The sequence below is a fragment of the Armigeres subalbatus genome, chromosome 2 (assembly GCF_024139115.2).
Source record: "Armigeres subalbatus isolate Guangzhou_Male chromosome 2, GZ_Asu_2, whole genome shotgun sequence".
NCBI lineage: Eukaryota > Metazoa > Arthropoda > Insecta > Diptera > Culicidae > Armigeres > Armigeres subalbatus.
The window spans coordinates 253,855,407-253,864,711 of record NC_085140.1 but is presented as its reverse complement, the minus strand read 5'-3'; positions in this window follow the sequence as shown (position 1 = coordinate 253,864,711).

Genomic DNA, 9,305 nt, shown 5'->3' with positions numbered 1-9,305 from the left:
CTAGAAGTTACGCATTGCTCAAGTAACTAAGTTACATTACATGAGCTCTTAACCGATAAGCTTTATAATTCAGACAGAGCTGTTTTATGACATATGAAAGCTGCATAAACGATAAAAGATGAAATATATTCGGACAAACTGACTAGCTGATAGATATTTGTGTAATAGTCGAGTTGAGTTTAGGGAATTATTTGCAGAGGCTTTTCTTTTATTCAACTACGCTTTATTATATTATACAGTCAAAGGCTGAAGTTAACTTTAGAACCATTGTTAGTTAGGTGTGCATTACATTGGCTTGGTTAAAACTGCCAATACCAAGCCGGGCTAAACCGCGAGTCAATAAATTTACAGAGAAATCGTGTTCTGTACACCTATCGCAGTCAAAACATATATTCTATCCACAAATTTGCAAACAAAGTAAACAAATCGTTTACCTCCGCATTGACGTGAACTGTCGGATGAATTTTGACAGGTAAATGAACTTAATTTCAACCTTTATAATACAAGATTATTATTAGTGCTGTCAATGAGCAGTTGAAGTAATAGCTTCCCTCCTGCTCATGCCCATTTGTTGACAAAAAGAACGAGCAGGACGGAATAACTTCGAGCTACTTGAGCTGCTTATTGACAGACTATTATTAGTTGCAAAACATTATTATGCGACGCAAATTACAAGTACTTAATTTGTTGATTTAACTGTAACTTCACTATATTATTAGTCTGATTACAGGGCCCGTCTGTGATGACTATTAGAGAACGAGGCAGCTCAAATAGTATGGATTCTTCTTCTTCTTATTGCTTTTATGGCTGACGCTCAAACAATGTATTCAAAAGCACTTCTACAAGTTAAGTGAGCTGATGCCAAGCAAATGCATAAATTGGTTATTGATATTGTGTGGTAAAATCGGATGATACTGCCGGAGAAGAAAACTTTTAGCTGGAGAGATACCTCGCCGTTTAATTATGCTGTAGCTAGCCAATAACGCTATCTTAAGTCTCTGAATAGTGACTCTAGAAGTAAACTGAAATGGGATAATTTAAGATGTCGCGAGTTCTGGTATACTGAGGTATGTGATAATGACTTTAACCGCATTATAAGAATATTTGTTGCGCTGTGAATCGGATATTCTGCGTTTTATGTAGGTTGCTAGTTGAAAGTTAAGATTTATGCAAAATTCATAATAAGTTTGTGCTTCTTTTCCACCATTTTGCACCGACTAACATTATTGGGGAGAAAGCGATGGCGCAATGATGGTGGCCACATCTGTTGGCACATCTTATTCGACTCCTGCTGCGTCACTACCAATCGGAAGAAGTTCAACAGCTCCCGAACGTGTTGCGATTTCATCGCAACAGCTGACAGAGAAAGCCAACGCTTTGTACTGGTCATGGGAGGTAAAACTGGAAGCAAGTTGAGTCTGGTTAAGATAATTTTTTATAATATTTTTTATGAAGTTACCGTTCGTCTGGTAGAAGCAAATGCACCAGATCGCGCTAGGATTGAGGTAGTTCTCGCAACCATCACTTCAGCAGTGCACTGAGATCGTGTTACACCAGCCTTCTTGAACAAGGGTTACTCTCTGGTTTGTAGTAAAGTTATGTTCAATTTCGTTGTAGAGGTTTCGGTCTGGAGGAAAGAAATAATTAGCGGATAATCGACATATAGAGGTGGTGTTCTTTGTTTATGTCCACTCGCAGGATACCTTCCTCTTTAGCACCAACTTAGCTCGGATAAGATCGCTTGCAATATCAGAGGTACGAGGGTTTATCTTCTCCGGTTATCTGTTGGTCGCGTCTCACCGAGCATTTAGTGACACTCAAAGAGTTGCCTTCCTCCTTTCGTTTTCGTTTGAACGTTTCCGCTTGTCCAGGGCGACGGATTTTGTCGAACAGGGAGGCCAGCCCAGCCACATAATGGTTGCAAACGTTTGATGTCTCCTTCAGACACTTTGTCTATGTCAGCAAGACTCACGATTATCCTCTGCAGCTGCCAGGAGCTTCTGCGATGACTCATGGGGCGACGAGTCTGTTTGATTGCTGCTCGAAACGACGGGTTCGGTAGGACGAGCGCAGGAGAGTTCTCGACCGAACAAAGCAGACTGTTGCGAGGTGGGAACTCGGGGACTCTGCCCGATGAGACGTTACCCGAGCTCATTACTTCTGATTGTCATTGTAAGGTTCGTATGGCTGCGGGTTCCGGAAATATGTTGACCGCCATGCGTTCTACACGAAAAAGATTTATTAGTCCTGATCTATCGAAAAGATATCTAACTCTTACCCAATGGTACAGGAAGGATCCGAACCCGATCGAATACGTGGTATGTGTATAGTTCCCAATCTTGAGTTCAGTAACTCTATGCCCTCGGCTTGAAAAAAGAAATGAAATGATGTTAAACATTAGATCTAATCGACAGTCAGTAGCTCACCATTATGAAAGGAATATCATAGCGAACATGTGAACCGGAAACACGCTCTGAGCCACGGAGCGGTGCACTGGGTGTCTCCGCAAATTTGTTTGCTGCGATCGGATCGGTCGCACCACCGGCCCATTGCTTCCATCGAAGACGGGAGACAAAGCTCGGGATGTGAGGTGATGATGGTGGTGGTGATTATTGTTGAGCTGCTACTGTTCCAACCGTCATCGCTCGTAATGAATCCAGAGAGTCTGGTGTGGCATCTAGAACGTGTTCCTGTGCTGGATGAATCCCATCACTGGAATACATCGCGGATGTCCGGTTTTTCTGCCCCTGTTCCGTGTCCTACCGTGACCGCATGGTTGAGTGCTTTACGCGATGCTTGACGGCATCCGCGGGCTGCGGAAAGCCCCTCGATAACTGGACAAGTTCGATGTGGAAGTTCACGGCCTGAAACAAAATTCGGACAAACTTAAGAAGGTTCAAGCAAAAGTGGGTTTTATTATATATTGCTTCCGACTAGTCTCCAAGTAGTACATTAAAGTGTTCGTCTTGAAGACATACAAGGTAAGACCAGATCAGGGCAAAAAGTGCGATCATGTCAAGCGCGTCAAAAATGTTCATAATTTTTTTATTCTACCTTTTTGCTCATAAGCTTGACTGATGACGAGGCAGCAATGGATCTCAATAGCACAACAATGTACATCGTGGTGTTTTAGGGTGAGATGAACATTGGTTGCCTTTGCTAGCAGTCAAGCTCGTTTTCACGGGTTATGGCTAGATCGTAAAATGATGTATAATTTGGAAATCGGAAAGAATAAATTTTGGCTGTTATGCCCTTTTTAAATTGTAGGCTGTTTCGAAAGCATTTGAAGAAATTTTTAATTTTTCCTTATGGAAAATATCCGAACTCTTCAACCTACTACAAAATGACGCGAAGGCTTCGTTCTTTCGTAGAGAGGTGAGAGACCTGTGGCTTCCGTGAATAACGAATCATGGTATCCCAACAGGATACATGTAGAGTAGGATCTGCTCGCTTGACTGTGGATATACAACAGTGAAGCACATGTGAAGATTGGACAAATCATGCATTCGAAAGATATTCAATTTGCAAAAAAAGAGCTAACCGCGGTGAGGTTGGTACTCCACTTTTAAGTGTCTTGTTGTGTAGGGGTTATCACGGTTGAGGGTTCGAGTCCCTCCAAGACACGTGGATTCTTTTCGCAAATTTCATATCATTGTCAATTCTTGAAACATGTGCTGTGCATATCACAGCCAAGATATTTAACAAAAAAGCATATAATGTTTTGTTCAAGGCGACCGTCATACGTTCTAATGTTCATGGAACAGGTAACCTTTTAAGTCAGAAGTAGGAAATTAATGTCTTGGCAATTAATTATTAGTGCAAATAATTCACTCAGTAAATTTTTAAACAAAGTTTCGTAATATTTCCAATGATTTCAAATCTAAACATCTAAAGAAACAAAATATTTATGTGGCAGATCAAGTTAACGCCATATTATGTACAGTCAAATGAGCTAAATGTGTGTTCCGACACCACATTCCATCACATGAAAGCTTTTGCCAGTCGTACGATCCATAATGAAGAACCAACAGCAGCTGCTGAGTCAAATTTAAAGTTTGCGCCATGACAAATGATTTGAAATAATTTCCTTCTTGGTATGCTCACTCGTTCTCCGCGCGCAGAGAACCAGCTGAGTTGCCAGCTTTCGTTCCTCATATCATCCTCTTTCGCAAGCAACGCACGTTAGATGCAAGTTCTCATGCGCGCAGCAGGAGTCAACCGTTCGACGCGCTGCGAGAACAATCAACGAGCGATGCTACTGGCGATTCGATCGTAGTGTCGGCTGTCTTGCCGAAAGGCGCACCGCACGCTTTCGTTCATACTTCGATGATTGGAAACAGTTTGCAATGAATATGCAATGCATCAGATCAATATTAAACTAATGTTTGCGTTTTTCAAAAGAGAGACATTAAATAATGCTTTTTACGAATACTCAAAATCAATCAACATAGAGAAAAGGTATAGTTTTCACTAAATTTGAAGAATTAAATAACTGGAACACATTTCAACTTCTAAATGTGACTCATTGTCACAATCTGGGGTCGCATCAAATAATAATTGTATAATTTATAAATGTTGCGAATACTCATGCATGAATATGACGTTCAGTACGCCAGACTATTCATATGATTTTTCAACATTTAAATATCCAAGTCGGTGGTTAATCCCGAAATAGGCAATTAGTTTGATTGAACTGAATATATTGAATAATTATATACTACTAGATTGACCCGGCAGTTGTCCTGCAGTAGGCGAGAATGTGCGTTCCTGAACCCATGCAAAGTTCGCAAGAATCCAATTTAGTTTTTCACGATTTGCTCAACTTTCTTGTAATTTTGCATTAGGAAATATCATATAAACCCGTCGGAAACTATTACGAATGTTTCTGCTGAAGAAATGAAAAATATCCATCCAGCCGTTTTTGAGTTATGCGGATACGAACACAGACCATTTCATTTTTATATATAAGATTAAATAATGGTTAATAACATTTCTTCCATAGCAACAAAATATGTGAGAGTTTAAATATTAGTGGCGATGGCGTGTACCCCGAATGGTGGAATGAGTCCGATTTGAAAGATCTCTATTCTGAGCAATATGAGTTATTGCCAACTGTTATCAAGTTAGATTTCAGAAGATTTGCGAGAGTTTAGAATTTCGCATCTAAATTTAAAACATTTTTTGTATAAAAGAGATTAATAAGCATTTATTGTTTTTAAATCCTTTCTATTTAAATTGTTTTTTTCTAATGTTGTACTATAGTTGTCAAGAAAGGTTGTAATATTAGATTAAATGCACAACTTTCATTGAAACCACTCACTGATGAATATTTTATCAGCATGGTAGAACAGGTGTAGCAAAGTCACGAGACGCCCTGGTTTTATTTGGTTCAACCAATAAATCAAACCTTCAGGCTAATGACAGTTGAATGCTTTCCCTGCTTATAACCTAAGGAGTTTTGATTAAAACTGTTTTCATTTTTGTATACATTATATTCTATAATAAACTCAACCCTGTTTTTACGGCCCTTCTTTATACGTCACTTCGTTTTACGTCCTTCTTTTTACAGCACGTGACGTAAAATCTATTATATACAAAAGATCTATTTGACCCTGGAGTATAGGCCTCGCATGGTTACGCATGTAGACCAAATTTGATACGCTTTCAATAACTGTTTCGTCCTAAACAAAAAAGAAGACAATTTTGTAGCTAACTTTTCATTCCGTTATTTTACATTCTGTCTAGAGCAAATTTCGGTTTATGCTATGTAGTTTCTACTTTCGGAAATATTCGAGAATCTAGCGCTGATTACAAAAATAGCCACGTATTCTCGGAAATATATGTCCATACAAGCCAAATAATTCTTGTCATATTGTCTCAGGTTCTGACAAAGGCTTGTTGCAAGAATGCAAGTTGGGTTTGTCAGTAACAAACTCTGTTGATGACAAAGTGCGAGAAGTGGTAGGCACTGCACTGAGGCGACCCAGGACGGGTTGGTTCGATGTGGAGTGCCAGGTATCAGAACGTCGGCTCCAGGGGCACGTTCACCTCAATTTGGAGATTTTGCCATCGTTCACAGCCTTTTATCACACACCTGACGGAAAAGGAAGTGAACAAAAGGAAAGGAATGGATGGAGAACAAGGGAAGTTTGAAAGGGCCCTTGAAGATAGTGTTACCAGATTCGAACTTGACTAAAAAGAGTACATTTACAAAATGAAAATAGAGTACAAAAGAGTACAACCCGATTTTCTTCAATTCACAATTCAAATTTAATATTGACTGTTTTAACTCAAATCCGAACATGACATGAAATCATTTCATATAATGTCCACATTTCTTGGAGATATCATTAGTTATGCTGATAATGGAAATAATACGATTTTTAATCAATTGAATCTGCTAAGCGAATGCTTTGGCAGAAAATGGGCATTTTGCCGACGCCAGAACCACGCCATTTGTGTGGATGAAATTTATCGCTGAAAGTGTGACTTCAATATAATTATTCTCAACAGGAAGTCGAGTCAAGTGACGAGACACTGAAGACTATTATTGAGGTCGAAAGGTATCTGTTAAGATACAATTAAGGGTGAATTAAGTGGATTGTACAAACTCGTTTTATGACAAGCATTCTCAACATTTTATTTGTTATGAAAATTACAATAATAACACATAATATTTGACAATTTTCTCCTAAATATGAGTAAAGTAAAAGCATACATAGAATAATAATAGATTAAACCTAATGCACCTATCTAATATTTTAAAATTTATTAGCAAATTAGAAAAAGGATTTTGAAACCGGCTGATATCTGAGGATTAGTTGAAAACCTGAATGGATGCAGTCTGGGATATACGAACGAACGATTTAAATAATATTCAATTCCATGCATAATGCATGATGCGTAGTTAGACAATTTTCGGTCCATCTTGAATTTGTAATTAGGTTTTGTAGTTTGTGACATATTTGGTGCGTGACAAGTTGGTTTTCAAATTTTGAAAACTTAAAAACGTAAGAAAAAACTTGGCGATCTATCATGAATTCTGAGCGTGTAGGAATAGAACAAATTAAATATCATGAATAATAAATTCGTTCAATTCAAAGAGTGACAGACACATACTTTAGCGTACTTTATTTGTACAAACTACAAAATGAGTTCACTTTTGTCGTATCACATTGAAAATCAAGGTACTACAATATTTAAAAAGAGTACATATACCTTTTCTCCGAAAAGAAGAGTACGTCATTTTTCTGCCTCAAAGAGTACATGTACTCTTAAAAAGAGTACGTCTGGTAACACTACTTTGAAGAGGGCATACAACGCATAAGCGTACAAGAGCTTATAGCTCCTACAACGGGTTATGAACAACAAAATACTCTGAAGGTTCAGGTTTCAAGTCAATTTCACTAAGTAAATGTTATACAAATATTTGGAAGCGCAACACAGGCTGGGCGTTACATATTAGATGATAAGAAGATAATCGGATTCACAACTATCAAAACAGATGATTCAACGCGTTGAATATTTGCCATGTGATAGTTCATGGCAAAGACCTGTCAAGGCTTGACTAAGACCTGCAATTGCTTAGACAGATTAGCTAAATATTGCTGCTACCGAGATCATTCGGATGTAATAATTTGTTTGATGACATGAATCCAGACTCCAATGCCATTTGTAGCTGAGTGATAGCACAAGAGTTGATCAAAGCTTCACCCAACACTGGATATTGGAATAGCTGGCCTGACCAATAAAGTCATGCGATGCTCATTACGAGCTAACCCATCAGCCAATTCGTTTCAGCTATGAAAGAATGGCCAGGTACCCATATAAGGTGTAGATTAACTGTATTCAGTTCCTCAATTTGAATTGACATGCGATTACTAACTTCGACCTGAGTTGGCGAGGCGAGAGCTTTAATAGCTGCGGCTATCTGAACAGAAGTATATTACTTTGCCCATAATGCGTTGCTGCAGTGCAGATTGCTCTCCCACATGATGGCAAATATTTCCGCTTGAAAGACAGTGCGATTCCAGTGAGTGGATCGTTCCAATCTCAGTTCACGCGAATAGACGCTCACCTGATCTACCTTCGAAAAGGAGCCGTCATTGTAACAAACAATGCTGTCCGACATACTTCTCTTCAAATAGAGATGTCCACTATCCCATGAGGGAATTGAAAATGTCTTATAAGGAAAACTACTAACGTGTGAGATCACTTGGAGCAAGGGAAATTTTGTTCCAATTAACCATAAGCGGTAACAACGAAGGTGTGTAGAACTGCGTTTACAGGATTCTTCCATAAAACCGAGTACCATAGTCACAAGAAAAGCTTTTTTGAGATGTATGTGTGAGGCCACGTCGAAAGAGAACTTCGAGAGCAGCCGGATTTGAAGAGAACACCAGTTTCTTGCCATTAGGCACATCTCAAGATGGCCTAATTTAGACTGAATTGTCCTCACTTCACTCTTTTGCCACCACACAAGACATCCATAAGCCAAAATTGGTCGTCAACTGTATGTAAATCCATTTGATATATTTGGGTTTAATGCCCGTTTACTCATAAGGTTCGTCGTTTTACGTTTTGATTCTGAACTCAATGTAGGAGTCCAGGAAAGCTGAATCCAAAATTGGACCCACATACTTTACCTGATCAGTTACATTGATTTCAGAACAAAAGATGTAATGGACGAATACATTACGATTACGTTTTTCCGTGAAAAGAACAATAGATGTTTTATTCGGATTGACTTGAGGCATATTGGCGACACCAACTTCAACTACCTGAAGAGCATTTTCATCAGGTCGATAAGGTGAATGCACAAACCCTATCAATGTTAGATAGTCGCGGCAAATCCATAGGTAGGAAACCGCCATATTGAGAACCTCAATAGCGCATCTGCAACGAGATTCTCAAAAGTGGAGATAATATTCCTCTGAGGGCATCCGCAGACACTTAGTTCCTAATCGTTGCTTGACGAATGTCGAGTAGAGATGTTGGTTTTAAGCATCTGGTGAATCGAGGTAATAATATTTGTAGCCCATGACAACTCGGTTCCAATATTGCATCGAGACACGTTGTCAAGCACCTTCATTATCTAAGAAAGCACCCAAGCACGATTGCTTTTGAGCGAATGCTTTCGATATCGTCACAAACCTGTGTAGAAGAGTCACGGTAGACTTTCCAGATTGGTAGATGTTGATTAACATGAAGAGGCATGTTTGTTAAACAGTCATCACGAATGTGATGATCGATAATAGTTCTAGCATTTCAGAAGAAAATTAGACTGATGGGTCTAAAACTTTGCT